The sequence below is a fragment of the Misgurnus anguillicaudatus genome, chromosome 12, assembly GCF_027580225.2.
Source record: "Misgurnus anguillicaudatus chromosome 12, ASM2758022v2, whole genome shotgun sequence".
NCBI lineage: Eukaryota > Metazoa > Chordata > Actinopteri > Cypriniformes > Cobitidae > Misgurnus > Misgurnus anguillicaudatus.
Genome location: NC_073348.2, coordinates 821548 through 849077, shown reverse-complemented (window position 1 = coordinate 849077; position 27530 = coordinate 821548). Strand labels below are relative to the sequence as shown.

Genomic DNA, 27530 nt, shown 5'->3' with positions numbered 1-27530 from the left:
AAATTATACAGTTCTCTAAACAAACAGCTGGCTTATATGACTTTATTTCTGAATGAGAATTGTATATGTGTTGTAAAGTCTGATGTGCTACTGTGATGTCGGGGGAAGGGCGTTTAGACATGTGAGGCCTGAAATCACTGACTGACAAACTGCTAACTTTACTTCAGAGGACTGCACCTTTTAAATTAAATGATCAAGTTCTCTAAACAAACAGCTTATATGACTTTATTTCTGAATGAGAATTGTATTGTAAAGTCTGATGTGCTACTGTGATGTCGGGGGAAGGGCGCTTAGACATATGAGGCCTGAAATCACTGACTGACAAACTGCTAACTTTACTTCAGAGGACTGCACCTTTTAAATTAAATGATACAGTTCTCTAAACAAACAGCTTATATGACTTTATTTCTGAATGATAATTGTATTGTAAAGTCTGATGTGCTACTGTGATGTCGGGGGAAGGGCGCTTAGACATGTGAGGCCTGAAATCCATGACTGACAAACTACTAACTTTACTTCAGAGGACTCCACCTTTTAAATTAAATGATAAAGTTCTCTAAACAAACAGCTTATATGACTTTATTTCTGAATGAGAATTGTATATGTGTTGTAAAGTCTGATGTGCTACTGTGATGTCGGGGGAAGGGCGTTTAGACATGTGAGGCCTGAAATCCATGACTGACAAACTGCTAACTTTACTTCAGAGGACTGCACCTTTCAAATTAAATGATACAGTTCTCTAAACAAACAGCTGGCTTATATGACTTTATTTCTGAATGAGAATTGTATATGTGTTGTAAAGTCTGATGTGCTACTGTGATGTCGGGGGAAGGGCGCTTAGACATGTGAGGCCTGAATCACTGACTGACAAACTGCTTACTTTACTTCAGAGGACTGCACCTTTTAAATTAAATGATACAGTTCTCTAAACAAACAGCTTATATGACTTTATTTCTGAATGAGAATTGTATTGTAAAGTCTGATGTGCTACTGTGATGTCGGGGGAAGGGCGCTTAGACATGTGAGGCCTGAAATCACTGACTGACAAACTGCTAACTTTACTTCAGAGGACTGCACCTTTTAAATTAAATGATACAGTTCTCTAAACAAACAGCTTATATGACTTTATTTCTGAATGAGAATTGTATTGTAAAGTCTGATGTGCTACTGTGATGTCGGGGGAAGGGCGCTTAGACATGTGAGGCCTGAAATCACTGACTGACAAACTGCTAACTTTACTTCAGTGGACTGCACCTTTTCAATTAAATGATACAGTTCTCTAAACAAACAGCTTATATGACTTTATTTCTGAATGAGAATTGTATATGTGTTGTAAAGTCTGATGTGCTACTGTGATGTCGGGGGAAGGGCGCTTAGACATGTGAGGCCTGAAATCACTGACTGACAAACTGCTAACTTTACTTCAGAGGACTGCACCTTTTAAATTAAATGATACAGTTCTCTAAACAAACAGCTTATATGACTTTATTTCTGAATGATAATTGTATTGTAAAGTCTGATGTGCTACTGTGATGTCGGGGGAAGGGCGCTTAGACATGTGAGGCCTGAAATCACTGACTGACAAACTGCTAACTTTACTTCAGTGGACTGCACCTTTTAAATTAAATGATACAGTTCTCTAAACAAACAGCTGGCTTATATGACTTTATTTCTGAATGAGAATTGTATTGTAAAGTCTGATGTGCTACTGTGATGTCGGGGGAAGGGCGTTTAGACATATGAGGCCTGAAATCACTGACTGACAAACTGCTAACTTTACTTCAGTGGACTGCACCTTTTCAATTAAATGATACAGTTCTCTAAACAAACAGCTTATAGCCTATGACTTTATTTCTGAATGAGAATTGTATATGTATTGTAAAGTCTGATGTGCTACTGTGATGTCGGGGGAAGGGTGCTTAGACATGTGAGGCCTAAAATCACTGACTGACAAACTACTAACTTTACTTCAGTGGACTGCACCTTTTAAATTAAATGATACAGTTCTCTAAACAAACAGCTTATATGACTTTATTTCTGAATGAGAATTGTATTGTAAAGTCTGATGTGCTACTGTGATGTCGGGGGAAGGGCGTTTAGACATGTGAGGCCTGAAATCCATGACTGACAAACTGCTAACTTTACTTCAGAGGACTGCACCTTTTAAATTAAATGATACAGTTCTCTAACAAACAGCTTATAGCCTATGACTTTATTTCTGAATGAGAATTGTATATGTATTGTATAGTCTGATGTGCTTCTGTGATGTCGGGGGAAGGGCGTTTAGACATATGAGGCCTGAAATCACTGACTGACAAACTGCTAACTTTACTTCAGTGGACTGCACCTTTTAAATTAAATGATACAGTTCTCTAACAAACAGCTTATATGACTTTATTTCTGAATGAGAATTGTATAGGCTCTATGTGTTGTAAAGTCTGATGTGACATGTGGTGGAAAGCATGAAATCACTGACTGACAAACTGCTACCTTTACTTCTTTGAATTCCAGCTATATAATTATAAAAATCATATAAACTTCATCTTGATTTGTGATTGTTTTTAGAGCTTTTAGTTAATAAACTGAAAACACACATTTATTCTTATTCTAGAAACTGAATATAATGATTAATGATGAAATATGGCATGAGGATTATGATTGTTTCTATGATTATATTATAAATCACTATCTGATGCCATGAGGTGATGTTTGCTGTGCTTAGCCTACTGTGTGGAGTGGGGATTGGGCTACAGTCTGCTTAGCCATCTGAATTAAACAGAATGGTCAGAGATTTTATTCAAACTAAACATAAAGAAGGAAAAAATATTCAAACCAATCAAACTGCAACAAAAAGCACACAATTCCTCATGTTTTAACATATTATCCTTACGAAAATTAACCATGGTTGTATTGTGTTAAAAGTGTATTAATCATGTTTTTGGGGTAATGATTACTATCAGCAAAAGCATGGTTTTACTACACTAACCAATTATAGTTTTTGGTTATCAACAACCATGGTTATTTTGTGGTTACCATGGTTTACTATTTGTTTTTGTTTAACTGTAGTAAAACCATGGTTAATTTTCGTAAGCGTTGTGTCATATATATTTAATTAAATAAACAAAAACATTGTAATGACACCTACTGCATTAAATGTAAACATACCACTTTACTTTTAGAAAGAAATGTTTCCTTTAAAGCCTAATGTCCGTCTCCCCTGTATTAAACTGTTCCTGCACCATTAATAAACAACTGTTATCGATTTTATACAGCGCTGCGCATATTGGTCCGGCTATGAAATCAAACTACCGCGAGCACAGACGGTTGAGTGTGCTTTTGAATCGCTTTCGCAAAACTGTGATGTCAGAAACCGATCGATCTGCGCAGCACAAACACACGTGCTGCCTGCATTACTGTACCGCGGGTCCTGTCAGTCACTCGATGAGTGAGTCGAGGGAGAGGCTGCACGGGTCATCTTTACACAGACGCGACAGAGAAACCGAGTATACGATGCAAAGTTGAGAAACACATCATAAGAGATCCTGATTCTTAATACAGGTTAGTCTGTTTTAAATTGATAGGGTTTATTTTAAACAACTGTAAATAATGTGTCCATTCTTTCATATAATATCTTCCGCAATCTCTACTGATCGCGTATTTGGCCTCTGATTGGTCAGATTATCATTATATTTAAAATGTGCAGTTCATTTAATGGCCGATTGGGGCGATATGGGGCCCTAATCTTCCTGGCCTGTGATTGGTCAGAATCTCCCGAGTGTGTATCTTTCAGGAAGTGCAGTTCTCCTAGAGGGCGCTGCATTATACACAAATTAGTGGGGGGGCATACACACTTTGAGTACACAAATCATGTAAAAGTGCATTTTTGGGACAAGTGAGATTTTAAGTTAGGACACCATTTTAGGACATGCTGAATGCCATTATATAGTCAAACAAATGAGGACATCAAAAAAGTCCTAAATTGTCAAGGTGGTCCTCAGTTTACTGGTGTGTACTCTGGTGAATGTCCCCAAAAGTGACATAAGTAAGTGCACACACACACACACACACACAGACAACTTTCTTGTGGTCAGCACAGAAATCATTGTTGTAACAATACACATAAATTAAGATTATAAACAGCACGATTAATAAAACAAAATCAAATCCCACACCACGCAACAATAATTTCAGCATGCATTCACTGTATACAGCGGGACGTGATGTTGTGATTTTTCTAATGGATTCTTAACCTAAAATGCACCGCAATGCAAGTGATGCAAACCAAATGCAGCGTTCTATATGTATTTCTGCCGTACCAAAATGCAATGAAGCAACGGAACGTCTGACTGGGGTGTCACTGTTCCTTACGCACAGCACGCGTGCACACACAAACACAGGTGCACGTGCGCTAGGGTTGCCACCTGTCCCAGTTTTACCGGGATTGTCCTTCTTTTTAATAACCTGTCCCGGGAAATTTTTCCACTCTCCCGGGACACTGAATGTCCCGGTTTTAATTCGAAAGGCTATGTGAATATGTAATTTACATATTTTAAATGTACTATTTTCTCTCCGCTTGAAATAGCCTAGTGTTGTGCACAGAGCGGTCGGAGTCTCTCTCTCTCTGTGTGTGTAAAGACTGCGCAGAGGTTGGGGACGTGTGACGTAGGATGCGTGATCTAGCGCGCGTCTGTCGTCTTGACAGCCACACAGATGAGAGTGTGTTCACAAAGACTGACAGGCCAGTAAAAAAGAAAATAAAACGTTCGACATACTTTAACAATGACTGGATGAAAAATGAAAATTACTCCACATGGCTAAAGCCAACACCAGGCGACCCACTTTATGCTACCTGCTCCGTATGCTCAGTTAAAATTCTGGTTAAACATGAAGGAAAAACTGCTTTGGATGACCATTCTAAAACAAAGAAACATCAGAGTCGTGTTCAAGTAACCAGACAATCCAAGGCAATTTCATAATTCATGATAACAAAAAACTCAGAGGACAAAATTACTGTCGCCGAATTAACAGCTACCTATCACGGTGTGCGACATGGCCATAGCTACCTGTCAACTGATTGTGGGAACAAGGTCAGTGAAAAAATTTTCAATGACTCTGATATTGCAACTAAGATGTCTTGTGGCAGAACTAAAAGTGAGGCATTAGTTGAAAATGTGTTGGCACCATTTAGTCAGCAAAGATTAGCAGCAGAGTTGCAGAAAGCTCACTATTTTGCAGTATGTTCTGATGCGTCCAATTCTGGGCACACAAAATTGTTTCCCTACACGGTCCAGTATTTCTGTGCATCTGAGGGTGTGAAATATGGATTGTTAGACTTTTATGACGACTCTAATGAATCTAGTGAAGCTGTATTTAGACAAATAGGGCCCTATCTTGCACCCAACGCAAGTGACTTTGTCAGTGACGCATGTATCATTTCGTATTTTGCACTGGCGCACAGCGGGTTTTTCCCTCCACAGACGCACGTCGGCAAACTAGGGAATGAACTTGCGCTCCCTGGGCGGTTCAGCGCAAAAAAGGAGGCGTGCTCCGGCGCAAACCATCTCTTATGCTATTTTGCCGTTTCAAAAAACAATTGCGCTACTAACCAAAAAAAACTAGTCTAAAGTCAGTGGCGCGTTGCGCGTGGTTCATTATGCTATTTTAAGGGCGCATGCTTCACCATAATTATAGCGTGCACAACGCGCATTGCTTATCTAATCTACACAGATGCAACAGTTATTTTTGCAATTCATAAATTGTTACAATAAAAAATATAAGATAAGGGAAATCATTAAATCATAAATTGTTACAATAAAAAATATTAATACATGAGATAAGGGAAATCATTGTGGTGAGCATTGTGGTGATAGTTTTTATTTATTTTGTGTGGCAGCGTTAAACAATTATCATGTAAATAACGATTAAAATATTTTCATAAGTTTGTTGTGTGGCTGTATTACGTTTATTTTATCTAAATAATAATTAAAATGTTTTCATAAGAAACCTTCATGTATGTGAACTTGATTTGTAAGTGTACTTTGGGGTTGAACCTTGCTTGCGTTTCTTGTGTCCGATTTCAAAGCCCCCAAACCCTTTCAGCGGTGAGGGTGGACGCAGCGATGTCCTCCTGTGTGCCCGGCGTGCCCGATTTATGCTGGCAAGCTTGGGATCGGCATCCGCCCGTCTCCTGACATCATTGTAGTGCTTGGCGCAGCTGATGAGACAATTGCGGCTATTTCCTCCCCCGCCTGTTTAACCGACGCTGATTTGGGCGGGTTTCTCCCATACAAAACAACTTCTCTGTCTTTGACTGCTCTTACAAGAACGTCGGTCTCCTCGGCTGTGAACCGCTCCTGGCGTGCGCCTGTCAAATCCGTCATAATAATAGCAACCCGCCATGGAACTTGCGCCCTTGCGTTTAAAGGGAATGTTGGATAGCGTTCTGATTGGTTTATTTGACGTTACGCCCAAACCACACCTATGAATAATGAACCTACTTGTTACGTACGCTGTGTTATGCAAGCGTTTTGTTTGCTGCATATGTGTGTATGCGTGCCTGTCTGTTGTTTTTCAGGTGTGGATTCTGATTTGACGGTCCATCTGTCAATCTGCGGGCGTAAGGGTCTGACGTCACGGATCGCGCCACCAATCGCTGCTCACGGAGCTGTTTATGAATGGCTCAAACTTCAATGGCGGCAGCTCAAAGACAAACTCTGGGTTGGGGAGAGACGTTGCGTTTGTCGTGCTCGCTTGTTTGGGGTTTCTGTGTTTAATTCATGCTTGATTTAAAACGTGAATGTTACGATTGATGTACCTGTAAAAATCTCACGTCCCGCTCTAAATGCGGCGAGTGTTTGTTTGGGGCTCCTGTGTTTAATTCATGCTTGATTCGAAACGCGGAACACCGGCCGCGGTATCGGTGAAACGTACACTTTAAACCATGTCCTTCTGTGGAAATGTGTAGCCTGGTTGGAGAGGTCGTGAGTCAGGTAAGCAGGTCGCGACCTACATTTGCACGTAGTCGTTTTATCATGTATTAGACACACTAGCATAAACGAGTGGAGCTAATTATGTATGTTTTGTTTTGTTAGATAGTATGGTTTAGTTATAGCGTCTTGCACGCTGAAGATGTTTCTTTCTACATTTTCTTTTGTTAGTTAGTTTAGCTTTCTACTCCTTAGTTAGTTTTCTTTATGATTATATTTGGTTCTTTGATTTAAGCTCCACTCTCTCGCTCCTTCCTCTCCTCCAGTTTGTCAATGTTTGTTTGTTCTTGCTAATTGTATATATTGTAAATATTTATTCCTTTATACTATACTAATACTACTTTTCATATTTAACTTATATTCTAATTAAAAACTTTGCATTGAGATTGCTGGTTTGGTTGTCTGTCTCTTTGTCTTGTGGTTTTCCTGTTGCCATCATTATACACACACAGCTATTTTGTTACGTCTAATAACAATATTCCTAGACAAATAACATCCAACTAACGAGGGACGTAACATATTTGGGGGCTCGTCCGGGATATATATGATTTATATGATTTATGATTCATATTTAATTTATATATTGTTTATAATATCTCGGAGGGTAGTGGTGTGTGTGTGTTTTTGTATGGCGTGGGAAAATGCAATGACAAGGGCATTGTTTTGTATATTGAGAAGTGAGTATAGTGATAATTGGATTCAATGAGTACTTTTGACTTACAATCATTTATTGCCAATCCAACTTTGCAAACGTTTAAGCGGTGTAGAAAAGACGAGTTGTTGCAGATAGCTGAACACTATCGCATTCCTGTGGTGAGGCAGTCTCTAAAGCTCATTATTAAGAGTACAATTTGGAATCATGTGGTCGAACTAAAAGTGTTTATATCTTCAGATTCGAAAAGTGAGCAAGCTGAGATGTCAGCTGTGGATAAAAGTATGACTGGCGTGGGGAACTCAGTGGAGGCAACAGGTGAGAATGCTGAGGTGGAGGTGGAGGCCGAGCCCAAGGCTGTCTTACCGCCCTTCTACCCACTGTCTCCGTCTTCTGTGGAGTCTGGGGGTGATGCACGGCTTAAGGTTCGCATAGCCCGACTCCAGATGGAAGCACAGGAGCGAGCTGATACACGCCAAGCTGAAATGACCCTACGCTTAGAGATCCGTAAATTGGAAATTGAGGCAGAGAAACAGATTAAACTGCGACAGCTCGAGTTAGAGTCAGCGAAGGTTGTCTCTGATCGAACCGCGCAGCTTAACCCTGTTAGCCCTGTTGGTGCTTCAGTGAATTCGGTAAACTCTATGAGTGATATTTCGACCGCAACATTTGATATTAGTAAGCAAATTGCTTTAGTGCCTCACTTTAGAGAATCCGAAGTGGATACGTATTTCGCTGCTTTTGAGCGTGTGGCTGCAGCACTTCATTGGCCAAAAGAGGTTTGGTGTCTTCTGCTACAGTGTCGATTAGTTGGAAAAGCACAGGAAGTTTGCTCTGCGCTATCATTAGAAGAGAGCTTGCAATATGATGTGGTGAAGAATGCTGTTCTTCGCGCGTATGAATTGGTACCTGAAGCGTATCGGCAACGTTTCAGGAACCATAAGAAGGCCGCTCAGCAAACGTTTGTGGAATTCGCCCGAGAGAAGGGAGTTCTTTTTGATAAATGGTTGTCAACTAACAATGTGCAAGATTTAAGTTCGTTGCGAGAGCTAATGCTTTTAGAAGATTTTAAGAATTGTCTATCAGAACGAGTAGTTACATACCTGAATGAACAAAAAGTTACAACGTTGTCACAAGCTGCTATTCTTGCAGATGAGTATGTGTTAACGCATAAGAGTGTGTTTGTTTCAGGCCGACCAGAGAAAGCACTGAATTCGTCGTCAGCTCAAAACTCGAACGTCCGTACTAAAAGTAGTTCACCGCAGAGTAAAGAGACACGAGAATGTTTCTATTGTCACAAGGTGGGTCACGTTATTTCAGATTGCCTGATGCTTAAGCGCAAGAATCAGCAAGGGCAGGTAAAACCTGTTAGTTTTGTGAAGGCTGTGTCTGAAACTGTTCTAGAGAAGGATGAGATTGATGCAGGGTTTAAGCCATTCTTAATGAAGGGTTTAATCTCTTTAAACGGTAAACCTGAGGAGCAGAAAGAGGTACAAATTCTGAGGGATACAGGCGCTATCCAGTCGTTTGTAATAACAGATGTACTTACGTTGTAAAAACAGACAACATGTGGGTCAACTGTATTAGTTACAGGGCTTGAAATGGGTGTAAAAAAAGTACCGTTGCATAAGATAAATTTACAGAGTGACCTAGTTTCAGGATTTGTAAAAGTTGGGATACGTTCTTCCTTTCCTGTTAAAGGCGTTGCATTCATCCTTGGAAATGACTTGGCAGGAGGTAAAGTGTCACCTGTGCCAGAAGTTATTGATAAACCTGACTGTTTCGTCCATGCTGATGACATCTCTGAGCATTTTCCAGAGGTATTTGCTGCTAATGTAGTTACACGTGCTCAAAAACGCAGAATCGGAAATGACATCGTTCTATCTGACTCTTTTATGTCACCTGTGTTTACTGAAGAAAGTTCAGGGTTAGCGGAAAAGGATGTTGAAGATGTTCGGCACGATAAATATTCTGTTAATGCTGTTCCTGAGACAGAATTGTTAGCTGAACCCATTTCACATGAACGAATTAAGATCGCACAACGAGAAGACGTGTCACTAACTAAGTGTTTTTCTGCTGCTGAAAGTACAAAATCTGATTCAACCCGTTTAGTAGAATACGTGATTGAAAATGGTCTGTTGTTAAGGAAATGGCGTCCTAATGCAGATGTGGAGCAGGAATGGGAGGTTGTCTGTCAGGTTGTTTTGCCTACTGTTTACCGTAAACAAGTCTTGAGTTTGGCACATGACCATGAGTTAGCAGGTCATTTGGGTGTGACAAAAACTTACAACCGCATTCTTAAGCATTTCTTCTGGCCTGGTTTGAAGAGGGATGTGTCTCAGTATTGCCGCACTTGTCATGAATGTCAGATGATGGGTAAGCCCAATCAAAAGATTCCACCAGCTCCATTAGTTCCGATTCCAGTTATTTGCGAACCGTTCGAACACATAATTTTGGATTGTGTTGGTCCCTTGCCGAAATCAAAGGCAGGTAATCAGTTTTTGTTAACGATTATGTGTTCTGCGACACGATTTCCGGAAGCTGTCCCATTAAGAAAAATAACTGCTACTGTGGTTATTAAAGCTTTGCTCAAGTTTTTTACTACATTCGGGTTGCCAAAAATTGTGCAAACAGATCAGGGGACTAACTTTCTTTCTAATGTTTTTAGACAAGTGTTGAGAACTTTGGGCATCACACATCGAATTTCGAGTGCATATCATCCTGAAAGTCAGGGTGCTATTGAACGTTTTCATCAGACGTTAAAGTCGATGTTGAAAAAGTATTGTCTAAGCTCTGGGAAAGACTGGGATGAGGGAGTACCATTTGTGCTGTTTGCAGTTCGGGAAGCAACTCAAGAATCTCTGGGGTTTAGTCCTGCAGACTTGGTTTTCGGTCACACTGTACGAGGCCCCCTGAAAGTAGTGAAGGACGGGTTGTTAAATGACACAAAGACAACTGAACAAAACGTGTTGGATTATGTCAGCCGTTTCCGAGAACGTTTGCATAATGCGTGTTCATTTGCACAAAAATCATTGTCAATAGCTCAGGAGGGTATGAAGAAACGGTACGATAAGAAAGCTGTCGTGCGCAAGCTACAACCTGGTGATGAAGTTTTAGTACTGCTACCAGTACCTGGGTCAGGTTTTGACTGCTCGTTTTTCTGGTCCGTATAAGATATCTAAGAGATTGAGCGAGACTGATTTTGTGATCCACACCCCTGATCGCAAGCGAAAGTTTCGAACATGCCATGTTAACATGTTGAAGTCTTATTGCTCTCGAAAGGTATCTGAGAAAGTTTCAGAGGAGCATGAGAAGCCTGCCGTTTCTACTGAGGTTTTAGCCGTTGCTGTCCTTGCTGAGCCTGACTCCACTGCAGTGGAGATGTTGCTGCCACCTCCTGGTGAGTGTTATACCGATGATGGTGTTACACTTGGTAATGATGTGTCAATGGGTGGTAGACTTTCAAATTCTGAAGTTTTAAAGAACTTGCCAGAAAACCTTGAAAATTTACTTGAGTCACAAAAACAGGATATTATGACATTAATCCAGGAATTTCCTATGTTGTTTGGTGATGTGCCGACTCAAACTCATGTGTTACAGCATGATATCCAGGTGACGTGTAGTTCTTCCATTAAACAACATGCATATAGAGTGAATAATATCAAGCGTTCTGTGATGAAGACTGAGGTGGATTATCTGTTGAAAAATAACTTGGCTGAACCTAGCTATAGTCCATGGAGTTCACCTTGCCTTCTTGTTCCGAAACCCGACGGTACATTTCGTTTTTGCACAGATTACAGAAAAGTAAATTCTGTGACTGTACCAGATAGCTATCCTCTTCCTAGAATGGAAGACTGCATCGATAACTTGGGTTCTGCTAAATTTGTAACGAAATTAGATTTGCTGAAAGGGTATTGGCAAGTGCCATTGACCGCTCGAGCGGCGGAAATTTCAGCTTTTGTTACACCGGATAACTTCCTACAGTACCGGGTCATGGCCTTTGGTCTACGAAATGCACCCGCCACTTTTCAGCGTTTGGTAAACATTGTACTGTCAGGAGTTAAAAATTGTAATGCATATCTAGATGATTTGGTGATCTATTCGTCTGATTGGGTTGAACATTTGACTGTCCTTCGGACTGTTTTTGAAAGGTTAGCTGATGCATCCTTAACCATTAATCTATCTAAGTGTGAGTTTGGTAAAGCAACAATAACGTACTTGGGCAAAGAAGTAGGGCAAGGACAAGTCCGTCCTGTTAGTGCCAAAGTAGATGCTATTGCTAATTTTCCAGTTCCAACGACACGGCGAGAGCTACGTCGGTTTTTAGGGATGGCTGGGTACTACAGAAGTTTTTGTCGGAACTTCTCTACCGTCGTGCATCCTTTGACTGATTTGTTAAGTCCAGCCAAGCCTTTTCTTTGGACTGACGCTTGTCAGCATGCTTTTGAAGGAGCAAAGTCGCTGCTAACCAGTGCCCCTGTTCTTGCTGCCCCAGATTTTACACGCTCTTTTAAACTAGAAGTCGACGCCAGTGCTTTAGGCATGGGAGCCGTGCTTCTTCAGGATGATGATTTTGGTTTAGAGCATCCAGTTTGCTACTTCTCTAGAAAATTCAATCGACATCAACGAAATTACTCTACCATCGAGAAGGAAGCTTTAGGTTTGATTTTGGCTCTACAATTTTTTGAGGTTTATGTGGGGTCATCGGTTCTGCCCATCACTGTGTATACTGACCACAATCCCTTGGTGTTTTTGTCCAGAATGTACAATCACAACCAACGCCTTATGCGTTGGTCGTTGGTTGTGCAGAGCTATAACTTAATCATAAAGCATAAAAAAGGTTCAGAGAATGTCATTGCTGATACTTTGTCTAGAGCTTTAAAAAAAGCTGCTTTATGTTTAATTTTAAGGGGGGGAGTGTTACGTACGCTGTGTTATGCAAGCGTTTTGTTTGCTGCATATGTGTGTGTGCGTGCCTGTCTGTTGTTTTTCAGGTGTGGATTCTGATTTGACGGTCCATCTGTCAATCTGCGGGCGTAAGGGTCTGACGTCACGGATCGCGCCACCAATCGCTGCTCACGGAGCTGTTTATGAATGGCTCAAACTTCAATGGCGGCAGCTCAAAGACAAACTCTGGGTTGGGGAGAGACGTTGCGTTTGTCGTGCTCGCTTGTTTGGGGTTTCTGTGTTTAATTCATGCTTGATTTAAAACGTGAATGTTACGATTGATGTACCTGTAAAAATCTCACGTCCCGCTCTAAATGCGGCGAGTGTTTGTTTGGGGCTCCTGTGTTTAATTCATGCTTGATTCGAAACGCGGAACACCGGCCGCGGTATCGGTGAAACGTACACTTTAAACCATGTCCTTCTGTGGAAATGTGTAGCCTGGTTGGAGAGGTCGTGAGTCAGGTAAGCAGGTCGCGACCTACATTTGCACGTAGTCGTTTTATCATGTATTAGACACACTAGCATAAACGAGTGGAGCTAATTATGTATGTTTTGTTTTGTTAGATAGTATGGTTTAGTTATAGCGTCTTGCACGCTGAAGATGTTTCTTTCTACATTTTCTTTTGTTAGTTAGTTTAGCTTTCTACTCCTTAGTTAGTTTTCTTTATGATTATATTTGGTTCTTTGATTTAAGCTCCACTCTCTCGCTCCTTCCTCTCCTCCAGTTTGTCAATGTTTGTTTGTTCTTGCTAATTGTATATATTGTAAATATTTATTCCTTTATACTATACTAATACTACTTTTCATATTTAACTTATATTCTAATTAAAAACTTTGCATTGAGATTGCTGGTTTGGTTGTCTGTCTCTTTGTCTTGTGGTTTTCCTGTTGCCATCATTATACACACACAGCTATTTTGTTACGTCTAATAACAATATTCCTAGACAAATAACATCCAACTAACGAGGGACGTAACACTACTTCAGACCAACCCCTTGTTGATTTGCGCCCGGCGCAAGACTTATTTCTCCCGCCGGGAAAATAGCAATAGTGCCCAAGATCCGCCCACAATGTCACTTGCGCTTTACGCTTCGGACTTGCGTTTCAGATCGTTAAAATAGGGCCCATAGTGTCTATTACTGAGAACAATGGACTTTCAGTCAGCCAGATCAGTGCCTATGGTGCAGATAATGCATCAGTTAATTATGGTCAGCACAACTCAGTTTTTCAGAAACTCAGAGAAGCCAACCCACAAATTGTTAAGGGCAATTGCAAGTGTCACATCATAATCAACACTGTCAAAGCAGCTAATCGTTTCTTTAGTGCTGGAGGGTGTGACGTTGAGGCCTTTGTGCTGAAGGTGTATAGTGAATTCAGTTGTTCTGCTAAAAAAGTGGATTTGCTTAAGGACTTCTGTGAATTTACTAATACAAAATACAGGGAGATTCTGAGACATGTCCCCACACGCTGGCTGTCTTTGCTGCCAGCGATACAGAGGATTTTAGAGTGCTGGCCAGCTTTAAAGTCATATTTTGTGTCCCTGGGAAATGAGGACTGCCCAAGTATCATCTGGAAATTTGTGTGTGGTGCAAGTGATTCAGAAAATGAGGGCTGAACTGTAGCTGAATGCACCCTGGCACTCATGCACAATGTGATGCAAGAATTTGATTCAGCTATTAGTGTGCTTGAGAGTGACAGTGCTACTGTGATTGACGTTTACTCTGTGATGAACCGATTGCGCAATCAGCTGATCGCAAGGCGCACAGACAAATTCTATGGCAGCAAAGCAAAACAAATACTAAGAAACCTTTTACCCCAGCAACAAGAAAAGTTCAGGAACCTGGTAGACAGATTTTTTGAGCAGGCAGTACTATATCTTGAGGATAAATTTGACTTCAATGACCAGGTTCTTACACACATTGGCTGTCTCAGCCTTCATGAAGGACAATCACTCCAGTGGTCAGAGATGGATGTTTTAGTGGAAAAACTAGCCCTGGATGTTGAAGAAGACAAGCTGTATGGTGATGTTGTCATTCTGAATGAGGTCTTACCCACCATTCCAACAGAAAGTGGGCCTATTTTTTTAGCAAGGCAACTGAATCCACTGAGCTGTTGAAAGTAGTTGCTTTTGTTTTTTCCATACCAGTCAGTAATGCCTATGCAGAAAGGGTGTTCAGTCATATGGAGGATGTTTGGTCTGATAAAAGAAACAGACTATCAGTTGCAATGGTGAAGTCTGAACTTCAAGTCAGATTGAATTTCAAATTGTCATGCAATGAATTCAAGACATTCATTGAAGAACAGAAACACTGATAGCTGCAGCAAAGGGAAACGCCAAGTATAGATGGAAGACTAGGTGAGCTAAGGCCTATTTATGTATGATTTTGTTATTCGAATGTCTGATTGAGAGATACTAAATAAAAGTGTCTATAAATGTGGCTAAGGTATGGTAAATGCAAATCTTATGTCATCCACCTAACTTATTTATTTTTTTAGCAAAGAGGGAGGGAAAGGAAGCATAAGCACCAGTATCTAAGCAATCAGGTAAGCGAAGATAAGTTAAAGAGATAGTTCACCCAAAATTGAAAATTCTGTCATCATTTACTCATTCTCATGTTGTTACTAACCTGTATACATTTCTTTGTTCTAATGAATACAAAGGGAGATATTTTAAGAAATGTTTGTAACCAAACCGTTCGTGGACCCCATTCACTTCCATAGTATTTTTTTTCCTACTATGGAAGTCAATTGGGCTCATGATCAGTAGGAGGCGTGGTTCCGTGAGGTCTGTAATTGGAGAGAGGAGACTGGAGCATAAGTAGGTCAAGTGCAAATAACAAACACCTGTTTCTCGTTGCAGTATTTGGCATGGAGAGACCGGAGAAATAAACCGCCCAAGAGAGACGGAGAGAATGACTGAGAGGACTCGTATGCCATCAGCACGTTGAGATATTGTTAAAAAAAGTTTGTGCTGTGTTGATTTTGTGTTGTAGCAAGGCTACTGTGAAAGCGCTGTGCGCGCAACTTTTTTGTTTTATTAATAAACATACGAGTCCCAGTCACGCAGACCCTGTCTTCTTACTTCCTTTTACTGTCTGAACCTCATCAAATGGATATTTTCACTTGATTGGTCGGGTCATCGATATGTCCAGGTTTTTTATCAGACATGGGTGGCAACCCTAACGTGCGCGCACACACAGGTTGTTACCATAGCAAATAGGCTCACCCCAGAAATGATATATTATATGTTAGTAGCCTTATGGTAAATGCTGCAGGTGTAGAAATGTACATAAACCAGATATTTACTTTGATGTCGGGGGTAGATTACAGCATGAAACCTGTTGTGCATATTAATAAATTAAAGTGTTTAATTGTTGGCACTGGCACTTATAAACATTAAATGGGTAAAAATTGAAATAAATAGTAGGGCTGGGTATTGTTAGCAATTTCACGATTCGATTTCGATTCTTGAGGCTTCGGTTCACTTCAATATTGATTTAATCCTTCGATATCGATTCAATAATAAGTAAATACACAAGCAATTAAAGGCGGAGTCCACGATGTTTGAAAAACGCGTTGGAAAAGGAGACGGGCCGACTACCAAAACACACTTATAGCCAATCAAATCAAATCAAATGCCGGTTTGCGTATGTGTGGGGCGGGTCTATCAACAGAAGGTCCAGATTCTATTGGGGTAGGGGCGTGTTTGTTTAGGTGATTTCAAATATCAACATTGGCTTTCAAACATCATGGACTCCGCCTTTAAGTACCCGAGTATATTTTTAAATAATGTGTGTAGTATTACTAATGTTCAGAGGTGGAAAAAGTACTAAAATATTGTACTCAAGTAAAAGTAAAGTTACTTTAATAATATTTTACTTAAGTAAAAGTAAAATTACTGGTCTAAAAATCTACTCAAGTAAAAAGTAAATCATTTTAACTTTACTCAGAGTAAAAGTTATTTTTTTTACAGCGGGGAGAGGTGGAGGATTTTAGTATAGTTCAAAAACGACAAGGGAATATAAATCTTAAACTAGTTATTTTTAATTGTAGGAACATCTTTACAATTAAAGTGCGATAACAAAAAGTTAATAAAATAAAAAGATTTTTTAAAATAAGAAACATTTATGGAATTATTTAATGATTTTACATGTGAGTTATGCACTTTTGAAGTTTGTCAGCAGCTTTTAAATACAATCACTATAGTAAGGTTGTAATTGATGTATTGCTGGTAACATACATTATTTTATTAAACTATATATCTAGTTTAAATGAGCATATAATGAGATGAGTGCCGTGTCATACTTTTGACACGTTTATTGTCTTCTAGCTTCCCTGACCAGGGGCCTATACCATGAAGGTAGCTGAACAAACTCGGGGTTACAGGATTGGTTTTGAGTTGACAAAACCAAACCGATGCAATCAGGCTTTATTGGTCCCATGAAGCGGCTCATCAACTTTCTCTGTCAACTCAGGCTTTGATCCTTAAGCTATGATTACTCCACGCGCTCGTGCACATAAAAGAGTGACGTCGGCACCGAACAACCAATTGCGTGAAATATGGATAGAGCGAGAGCCGTGTACTTTTCTGCGGAGGAACAAGAGGTTATTCTTCAAAAATACGAAGAATACAAAACTGTATTTCAAGCACGCAGTAACACTGTATCTGCTGCCAAAGCAAGAGAAGAATGTTGGAGGAAGATTGCAGATTGTGTTAATGCGTAAGTTAAACAAATACCTTGTAAAGGCCATTAATGTGAAGTTATATATACGTATAATAATAGAAACAAATGTATTAAACATTAACGTGTGCGTGTGTATGGTTATTACTTACAGAATTTTTTATATTAATTAAATTTTTTTAGATGCAACCCCAACTCCATACGTTCTTGGCAGCAGATCAAAACTAAATATAAAAATATAATTCAAAGTGGTAAGTAGCCTTTTTACCAGAAACTTTATTTTTGTTAACATTTTATCACAAATACTTGTTTGCAGCCAACAGAAAAAAGTGTGAAATAAGGAAAACTGGGGGAGGGCCACCCCCTCCAGAATACACTGTGGCAGAGGAGTTGGCTTTGAGTAACAATAAGGGGCGGCCGATTATGGATGGGATTGCAGGTGCTGTGCAATCTGACCCTGGTGCTGGCTCCTCGAAGCAAGTAACACTGGGTATGTGTGTGCAATGCATTACTACTTGTTAAAGTATTAAAAATGGCTGACTCTATGTTCTGCAGTACAGGGAAATGCAGTGTCCCTGATGAGGCCAGCTCTTGTACACACAGTCTCCTGCCCAGAGGTCAGTATGCAGCAGACAGAACACCATGAACTTAACCTGATTTATAATAGTTATGTTTTACATTGGCCTACTACGTTTATTTATTAGGGTGAAGAAAATGAAGACACTTTCCGTGTGTTCTGACACAGTTGCTGAGGTGAATGCAGTGGGCTTTTTATTGTTGCACACATTTGAATGTCATAAGTGACTGGCCCTTAAGGGCGGTTTGTGGTCGTGCGTGGGTCCTGCGGCGTAGCAGCGACGGCGTAGGTTCCGCGTCGGTTTTCATTTATACTTGTGCGTCGCCGTCCGCGTCGACGTGCAAACACACGCGAAACCGCTGGTTGGCAGTAATCACGCGTGTAACCACAGTAGCAGCAGAAGTCATCACAGGAGAAGAAGCTAAGCAAGTAAACCCACAAACGAAGAAGAAATAGCAACTTGTTGTGTATAATTTGAGAAGACCAGCAATGATGGAAGTAAATAAACAGTGACTTATGTTTCAGTTTGAGTTAAATCACTCCTCAACTTGGCTCATCTTTGTTTTCACCGTCTCAAACGGAAATACCTATGACGCAGTTTTTTTACCTGACGGGAGGGGTTCTGGTGGACCAATCACAGCGCTTACGGTCCGCGTAGAGCCGACGCGCTGTTAGAAATTTTGTGAGGTGCGCGTCAGGCTACGCAGAGCTACGCACAGGCTACGGATAGCCTACGCCGTAGCTACGCCGTAGGACCTACGCACGACTATAAATCTCCCTTTACACATGAACACATCTTTTTCTAGGATTTTACACCACCTGCCCCAGAAACTGAAGCCCTTACCCCGCCTCAATGGGCTATAGAAGGAATGTGAACAAGGTAATGCTTTAAACACTTGACATAAATTAGTCAGTCTTATTTTTGTAAAAAGTCATGCCACTTTTTGTGTGTTTTTTTTTTAAATAACCTCCAGAAGAGTTTCTGACTGTTTGTGATTTGAATTGTTTCAGGTGGAAACCGACTCAGTCAGGGCCCTTTACAAAAGAAGTCTTGAACTGGACTGCAAATTGAAGGAGCTAGACTGTGAGCTGAAAACACTCCAAATTAAAAAAATTAAATTGGAGATCAAGCAGCTGTAACAAACAGACATTAGTATGTGAACTTATTTAACCTAGTAACCTTTCAGTATGAACTCTATAAATATTTATTAATGTAACTTTCTCTTGCTTTTTCTCCCCCCAGCCACATGACATGAAAAATAAAACAGTTTGAGACCTATCTGCAGTGTCAATGTGATTTTTATTAAGTAAAATATTGAGTTGTGATAGCATTTCTGACAGCTGCGCCAGCTGGGTGGTCAACTGTAATTGGGTCAATTTCATCAGGGAGAATGTGATTTTGTGGTGGTACTCTCTCCTTTCTGATAGTGGCTATATTGTGCAGAATGGCACATGCAGCCACTATCTGTGATGCCCGCTCTGGTGATACTCTTAAGCGCCTAAGGCAGCTGAATCGTGCCTTTAGGATGCCAAAGGTCATCTCAATCTTTACCCTGGTTCTACTGAGGGCCACATTGAAGCGGTTTTGTGGCCTTGTCTGAGGCCATCAAAAATCCCTGTCATGGAACAGAAAAGGGTAAAATTGTGTTAGTTTGGCTGTCACAATTAAAAGGAACATGTTAAAGTGTTTTTGTGCTTCACCAAATTTAACTTGCCTTCCTCAAATCGCTGACACAACACAGACTCACGGAAAATTCGTGAGTCATGCACTGAGCCAGGCCATTTGGCGTCCAAGCTTGTGATCATGCATTCATGATCACAAGTCATCTGCAGATGAAATGTACAGTAAATCATTGTCCTATCTGTTGAAGTCACTATTACGTTAAAGATCACTGTTAATGCAAAAAACAATTCTTGCATGTATAGTACACCTACCTGAACATTAAGGCTGTGAAAGGACTTTCTGTTCACATAATCTGCCTCATGTTCTCCCAGAGCTGTGGAGATTGCAACATGTGTGGAGTCTATTGCTCCTATGACTCTAGGGAATCCTATCATATGATTTAAAATAATGAAAAAAATAAATACAACCAGTCTTAACATTTACCTACTAATACATTTAGGAGCTCTAAGTGAAATCTGATTGTTGAAGGGAAAAAAACCATGTGAAATGTTACATTTGTTCATGTGATGTGACCCTATGAATATCTTACCGGCAATATTATAAAAGCCCTCTTTTATGGACATGGGTGATAAATGTCCAGGGAACACAATGAAACTATTTATGTAACCTTGCAGTGCGAGGACCACCGCAAATGGTTCGACAAACTGTGTTTTTTCCAATGTTCTCCGCATCACCGACCGCATACAAATATGTACCAGTTGCAAAAAAACGCAACGCAATACACACCATTTGCGGTACAGTTAGGGCATGGCTTCGACGAGTCACATTTGTAATATGCGGCTCAAGAAGTCCGCAAATATATGTTATTCCTTCCGCGGAAAATCTGTACCTTTCATACAAATAATCATCATGAAAGTCAAGAGGATTTTGTCTGTCCCTAAAAACTCTTTCTCTACGAAGTGCTCTTCTAACAATTTGCGCGCCGATGTCCACAGGATTGGGAAGAAAAGGTGAAGCCATTGTAACAGAGTACAGGCGCTGGAAATTAGTTACGTCACCTATATATGTCTTTGCTCGCAGCTGATTGGTCAAACTGCAGTCTCAGATCTCGAATCCAGAACATAACCTGCCCCGGGGCTGGTTAGCTGTGCAGCGTAAGATACCATGGCGACGAACACCGATTAAAGCCGCGCTACTTTCATGGGACCTAAAACCCAGGGTTGGCACAAACTAATCTTAAACTTACCTGGCTATCCACTGAAACCGGCTTCATGGTATAGGCCCCAGGGTATGTGATGTCAGACCTTTTCTCTCTCTCTCTCTCTCTCTGCAATGTCTAATGACCTGCGCATTCACGAGGACGCGAAGCTGCTACTGCGGAGGATAATGCGCATTGTCTTAAAAACGCGTCGTGCAAATGAGCGGTAAAACCCGGTCTGCAATTTCGTACTCGAGAGCATGAATCCTACCTTTCATAGGAATTAAACACTCGCTTCGCGTCAGTGGAAAGTGGTCACTTAAATATGACCAGGGGTTTCTTTCATAAGATTTGAACTGAGGCGGGTCTGCAGTAGCGCGCGCCTGTCTCGTCCGTCTCCATGGTTCTTGTTGCGCGTTACCCGCCCATCAATCATCCATTGCGCGTCTTTATCACCTTGCTTTTCAAAAACAAATTTACTCTGTAACGGATATGATTTAAAATGTAGCGAAGTACAATACTTCAAACAAAACATACTTATTTTAAAAACGACTCAAAAAAGTAAAAGTACACAAAAAACTACTCATTTACAGTAACGTGAGTAAATGTAATTCGTTACTTTCCACCGCGATCAATGTTTGATCACGTTGATGGTGCAGGCTTGAAAGAAGTGCTGCTGTTTGCCATCTTTGATCTTTCTGTTTTGATACAACGCTGAATGCTCTCACTAGAGTGTTGCCCACAGCGCCGCCAGTGGCCGGGGGCTGAATCGATTCATAGGATTTGATGAATCGATATTGAATTGAAAAACAAATAATTGCAATGCATTGATGAATCGATATTTTTACCCAGCCCTAATAAATAGGCTTATTTTTTGGAGCCAAATACCTCTGTTTTTTTTTTAAATAAAAGCCAAATGCTTGAACATTTTACAGCCACGTTATTTTCGTTATGCATTATTTGTTTTGGTCGTTTAAAAACACACACAAAATGTTTATCCGATTACTCGATTAATCGATCGATTCAGTGCCAGATTAATCGATTACATAAAGAATCCATAGCTGCAGCCCTAGACAACATTTCTGCCAAATTATTGAAAAGTTTTATTTGCATTTAGTTACTTAAAAATCAAATTGGGTAAAAAATAGTCAAAATGGCTTGATTTCTTTGAATAACTGCAAATAAATCAAATTTATATTAATTTTCAACAACACAATAGTACTGTACTAACCTGTATTTTAGGAATAGTTAAAAATAAATATTTGATTAAATAACTCTGATTTTAATTACATCTTTCATGTGTGCTATCATGCTCTAAATGTTTTACATTGCTGTTAGGTTATGTTATGTCACTACTGAGGTTTGCTTTTGTTGAACTTCAACAGCCACTGGATTGAAGTGGTCACAATACATCTAGAAATCATGGTTAAAGACAAAACTGGTGTGGTCTTTAATTTTTTTCTGTGGCTTCTTTTCTTTTCTTTAAGCCTTTACATTCCCTTCGAAACATAGGCCATTGATGAATCGCCTCCATCCCCGCCTGTCTTGGGCCATCTTTTCAAGCAGTTGCCACGTCAGCCCCTCCTTCTTAATCTCTTGCTCTGTGCTTCTCCTCCAGGTGTTCTTGGGACGACCTCTTCCTCGTTTGCCTTGTGGGTTCCATGTCAGTGCCTGTTTGGTTATTGCCATTTTGTTTCTTCTCATTGTATGCCCAATCCAGATCCACTTTCTCCTTTTTATCTGTATTTCTATTGATTCCTGGTTGGTGAGTTCCCAAAGCTTGATGTTGTTTATTGTGTTTGGCCAGAAGATCCCAAGGATACGTCTTAGGCAGTGGTTCATGAATGTCTGCAGCTTACTAATGATGGTAGTATTGTTCTTCCATGTTTCTGATCCGTACAACAGTACGGATTTAACATTGGAGTTGAAGATTTTTAGCTTTGTCCTGAGAGAGATATTTTTTGTTTTCCAGATCTTGATTAGTATGTTGAATGCTGCTCTAGCTTTTCCGATTCTTGTCTTTACGTCTTCTTCTGACCCACCATCCACAGCTATCACACTTCCCAGGTAGGTAAATTTTTCGACCTCTTCGAGAGAGTGGCCTGCGAGTTTTATGGTATTCATGTTTTTGTTGTTTATCCGCATGATTTTGGTTTTTGGCCCATTTATTTTGAGTCCAAGCTCAGCAGCAGTTGTTTCCAGCTGTGTTGTCTTGTCCTGCATCTGTTGGTATGTATGTGAGAGCAGTGCAATGTCATCCGCGAAGTCTAGATCATCAAGTTGTTCCGTCAGACTCCACTGAATGCCATTCTTTTTATTTTTGGTTGTTTTTTTCATTATTCAATCTATACATAAGAGGAAGAGGAATGGAGACAGGAGTCAGCCCTGTCTCACACCAGTGAGCACTTCGATCTTTTCATATGTAACTCCCTGCTGGTGCACTTGGCATTGCATACCCTGGTATGTGTTCTTGATGATGTTTACATACTTTGGAGGGATGCCATAGTGCGCCATGAGTTTCCACAGTAGCACACGGTCTACACTGTCAAATGCCTTTTCAAAGTCAATGAAATTGACATATACAGGGGTGTTCCATTCTATGGACTGCTCGATGATAATCCTGAGAGTGGCAGTTTGGTCACTGCATGATCTTCCGTTCCGAAACCCAGCCTGATTCTCTCTCAGTCTTTCATCAACCCCCTTCCGCAATCTTTCCAAGATAATACGATTGAACACTTTTCCGGGTGTTGATAACAGCATGATTCCTCTGTAGTTATTACACTCCCTGAGGTCTCCTTTCTTGGGTACAATTGCAATGAGGCCATCCTTCCAATCCATTGGTATAATCTCTTCCTCCCATATCTGTCTGATCAGCTGGTGCAGCATTGTAGTTGAGGTTTCTAGAGCAGCTTGTAGTGCCTCTGCAGGTATTTCATCTGGCCCTTCCGCCTTGCCACGGCGCAAACCCTTTATTGCCTTCTTTATTTCCGATCTTGTTGGGGGATTGCAGTTTATCTCCAGCATCTTGTCAGCTGGTGGGATCTCTATCATCCGAGCAGGGGGCTGTCTGTTGAGCAGTTCCCTGAAGTGCTCCGTCCATCTTTTCTGTTGTTCTTCCTGGGTTGTCAGGAGTTGCCCCTGTTTGTTGCGGATCTGTGTGTTTGTCCGCCTGAACCTGCCTGCTAGTTTCTTTGTGATCAGGTATAGATCCTTTAGGTTGTTTTTAGAAGCTGCAACCTCTGCTTGCTGTGCCAAGTCTTCTATGTAGTTTCTTTTGTCTCGTTTAGCACTTTTTTTTTTTTTTCACTTCCTTGTTTGCAGCTTCATACTCTCTATGGGCTGCCATCTTTTGCGTTCGTGTTTTGCAGTTATTGTGTTTTTGTTTTTTAACCTTCCGTTCCTCTATTCTTTTCAGTGTTTCTGTTGACAACCACGGTTTATGGTTTATTTTCTTTCTCCCCAACACTTCTGAACAGGACTCCTTCCATATGGTTTTAAGGTATTTCCAATGCTCCTCTATTGTTGTTTGGTTTTCTTCTTGCAGGGCTTGGAACCTATTCTGTACGGTGGTTTGGTACATTTCAGTTGTTCCTATGTCCTGGAAGAGCTGGATGTTGAATTTGACTCTACGGTCACAGTGGTTGTTGCAGCGCTTCAGCTTCAGTTGTATTTTTGCTGTCAGGAGGTGGTGGTCTGACCCGGCATCTGCTCCCCTCTTTACTCTTACATCTAAGAGAGAGCGTCTGAACTTCCTATTTATGCATATGTGGTCGATTTGGTTTTCAGTAATGTGGTCAGGTGATACCCAAGTGGCTTTGTGGATGGGTTTGTGGGGGAAGAGTGTTCCTCCTATGACCAAGTTGTTATCTGCACAGACGTCTGCAAAGATTTCTCCATTTTCGTTCATGGAACCAATTCCTTGTTTTCCCATTACTAGATGGTATCCACTGTTGTCCATTCCCACCTTTGCATTCATGTCTCCCATGAGCACAGTGATGTCTCTTATTGGTCTGGTCTGGAGTATCTGTTTCAGTTGATTGTAGAAGTTGTCCTTTGATTCCTTATCTGCATTGTTTGTGGGTGCATAGCATTGTATGACTTGTAGCTTTATTCTTTTCTGTGTAGTTTGAAAACTTGCCGTGATGATTCTGGAATTGATTGGCTCCCAACTGATGAGGGACCTCTGTGCTTCTTTGGAGAGCATAAATGCTACTCCCTCCGTGTGTGATGCCTTATCATCCATGTGTCCAGAGTATAGTATGGACTCCCCACTTGCCAGTCTGACTTCACCTGTCTGTATCCATCTGGTTTCACACAGACCGAGGACAGAGATCTTGTACCTCCTCATCTCTTCTGCAATGGCTGACGTTTTTCCTGCTTGGTACATTGTCCTGATGTTCCAGGTTGCGATGTTAATAGGTTGCCTAGAAGATAGAAGATTCCGTCGCACCCTCTCCCTAAGGTTTTCAGTATGCGCCTTCATAGTCTCTTCGGCATGTCTTTCTGAAGAGTCTTCATCTTCTATGCTACAGGGTTTTTTACTTTCCATCAATGTTTCAGTAATCATTTTTATCCACGACACGGGGGATTGGCCCATGCGCTTCACCAGAGCCGTGTTAGTCAGCCTTACCTGCTTCCACCTCTCACGACAAGGACGTAGGGATGGACTTTGAGAGGCTACTGGCTAGATATTTATTACAAATAAATTATTATATATATAAATTATTTGTTTATGGATAAACATCTCTTTCAGCATCTTAACCATACTCCTAGTTAGCACATCTTGAACTTGTGTAAACTATATGCTACTTTCCCCTAAATTGAGTTTAAACATCTTTTAACTAACTGTACTAATAGATATATCCATAAAGTCAACACCGTTATTCTATTTATTTCAAATATAAAATGTTACATTTCCCTATCTTGGTTTTACATAGTTTCACTGAGCACTTACTTTATGCACATCTGGATGTCAATATACTAAATAGCTGTGCAAAAACAATGTTGCACTGCTTCATAGACGTATCTGAGTGTTTGTCAATCATAAAAGACATAAAGGGGACTGACAAAGTTTGTGCGTGTTCTTGCTTTTTATCCTATCCGCAATGACCTAATTAAATTGAACACACATGGTGTAATTTGCTTAAACTTATTCAAGAAAAGTTTCTTCTGATGTAAATTGGACTTTAACTTGAATGTCACCTTGCTTGCAAAATAAGCTGCCTTGCGAATTCGTTCTGCAGCATCTTCTCTGCATTGAGAAGTGCTGTGTCTTTACCCTGCACACAACTCCTTGCAACCATTCTGGATGGTACTTGCCTCACACAGCCGCGTCCATCAGGGGAATGTCATGTAAACATGTCAAGTCCTTTCTGATACCATAGAATCACTTTACATTTTCATTTTGTTATTTCTGTCAAGAAATGTCACCATGTCATGAATGCAGTCCACTGGCTACAGCTTTGACATTAGAGCCTTGATGTGATTTTAACAGGACCCATAATTCTCTTTTTTTTTTTTCAGAAAATCACAGAGACCTCTCAAGAAGAAGATACAAGAACTGCTCCTGATGATGAGTGCACATCCAGGCCTGTTCAAATAGAGGTTCCAGTGGATTCAGGTCACACTAAAGAGCAAACCCAACTACTTCTTTTGGCACTTAAGCTCAAACACAGCTTGACCAATGACTGTCTTGAAGATGTTATGAGAATTATTAATGTGGTTGGTGGTCATGATTCAGTATGCAGGACAAAATACTCCTTTTATAAGGCGTTTGATTATACCAAAGACATTATGAGAATCTGTTATGTATGTGAACAGTGCACTAATATAATGTCAGCTGAACTGGACCATGTTCATTGTGTTCAATGCAACATTACCCATGATAAAGCCAATAGGTTAACCAATTTTTTTATATACCTCTCACTGGAAGATCAAATAAAAAAACTTTTAGAAATGCCAGGAATTATAGACAGCATAGTACAAAAGCAATCAGAATCGTCAACATCTTTCAGTGATATTACTGATGGACTTTTGTATCAGAACGCTATACGTGCTTCAGACAACCCCCTTCAAACACTTACCTTGACATTTAGCTGTGATGGTGTGCCTGTTTTTAAAAAGTCCCCCTGTAGTATTTGGCCCCTTTTATGCACAATTAATGAGTTGCCGGTGAAAATGAGACAGGATAATGTACTCCTTTGTGGACTGTGGTTTGGAGATGAGAAGCCTCATATGACAACATTCTTAAAGCTCACGTAACACACGCTGTTTCTGCATTTCTGATATTAATCTGGAGTACCTATGGAGTAGTATGACATCCTTTATATCTCTGAAGAGTCTTTAGTTTAATCAGATTTATAAAAGAAAGATTAGCTTTAACGAATCTTTCCGATAACGTACGAAAAAATGAAGAAGGAGGAGTTATAACACGGGAGGAGCGAGTAGGAGTCATACAACACTATACAACACATTTTTAACGTATGATTCACTACATGTTCGTGTCATTTATATAATATACACGCGCCTATTTCCAACATAAGACAGAAGTCTTACTTACCACGTGTAACTCGTCATGACCCGGTTCTGAAAATCCACCGCATCAAACGCACACGCAAAACTCCGCTGCTAATCCGGATAATAAACTATATCCATTGTTTCCATAAGGCTGGATGTCTTCTCCTTACATCCAAAAACACACTTCTTCTTGTGCCATTGTTGACTTTTGAAATTAAACAAGGCTGAGTGGCGTGATAAGCTGTTAGCAAGCTCTAGCGTCTCCCGCTGACTGACGGCTGGGCGGGGTTTTCCGGGGGAAGTTTTCCGATGGAAGCCCATATAAAGAAGTGATACGTATCGAAAACC

The 27530-nt window shown here is 40.5% G+C and overlaps 1 long non-coding RNA gene across 1 annotated transcript in view; it reads left to right on the top strand.

Annotated features, from left to right (window-relative positions):
• The window catches only part of LOC141368922 (uncharacterized), a 60505-nt gene extending 33597 nt beyond the window's left edge, over positions 1–26908 (top strand). Inside the window, exon 3 of the long non-coding RNA XR_012372321.1 lies at positions 26190–26908. This is a non-coding gene — a long non-coding RNA (uncharacterized lncRNA). The remainder of the gene's footprint in view (positions 1–26189) is intronic.
• Positions 26909–27530: the final 622 nt, after the last annotated feature.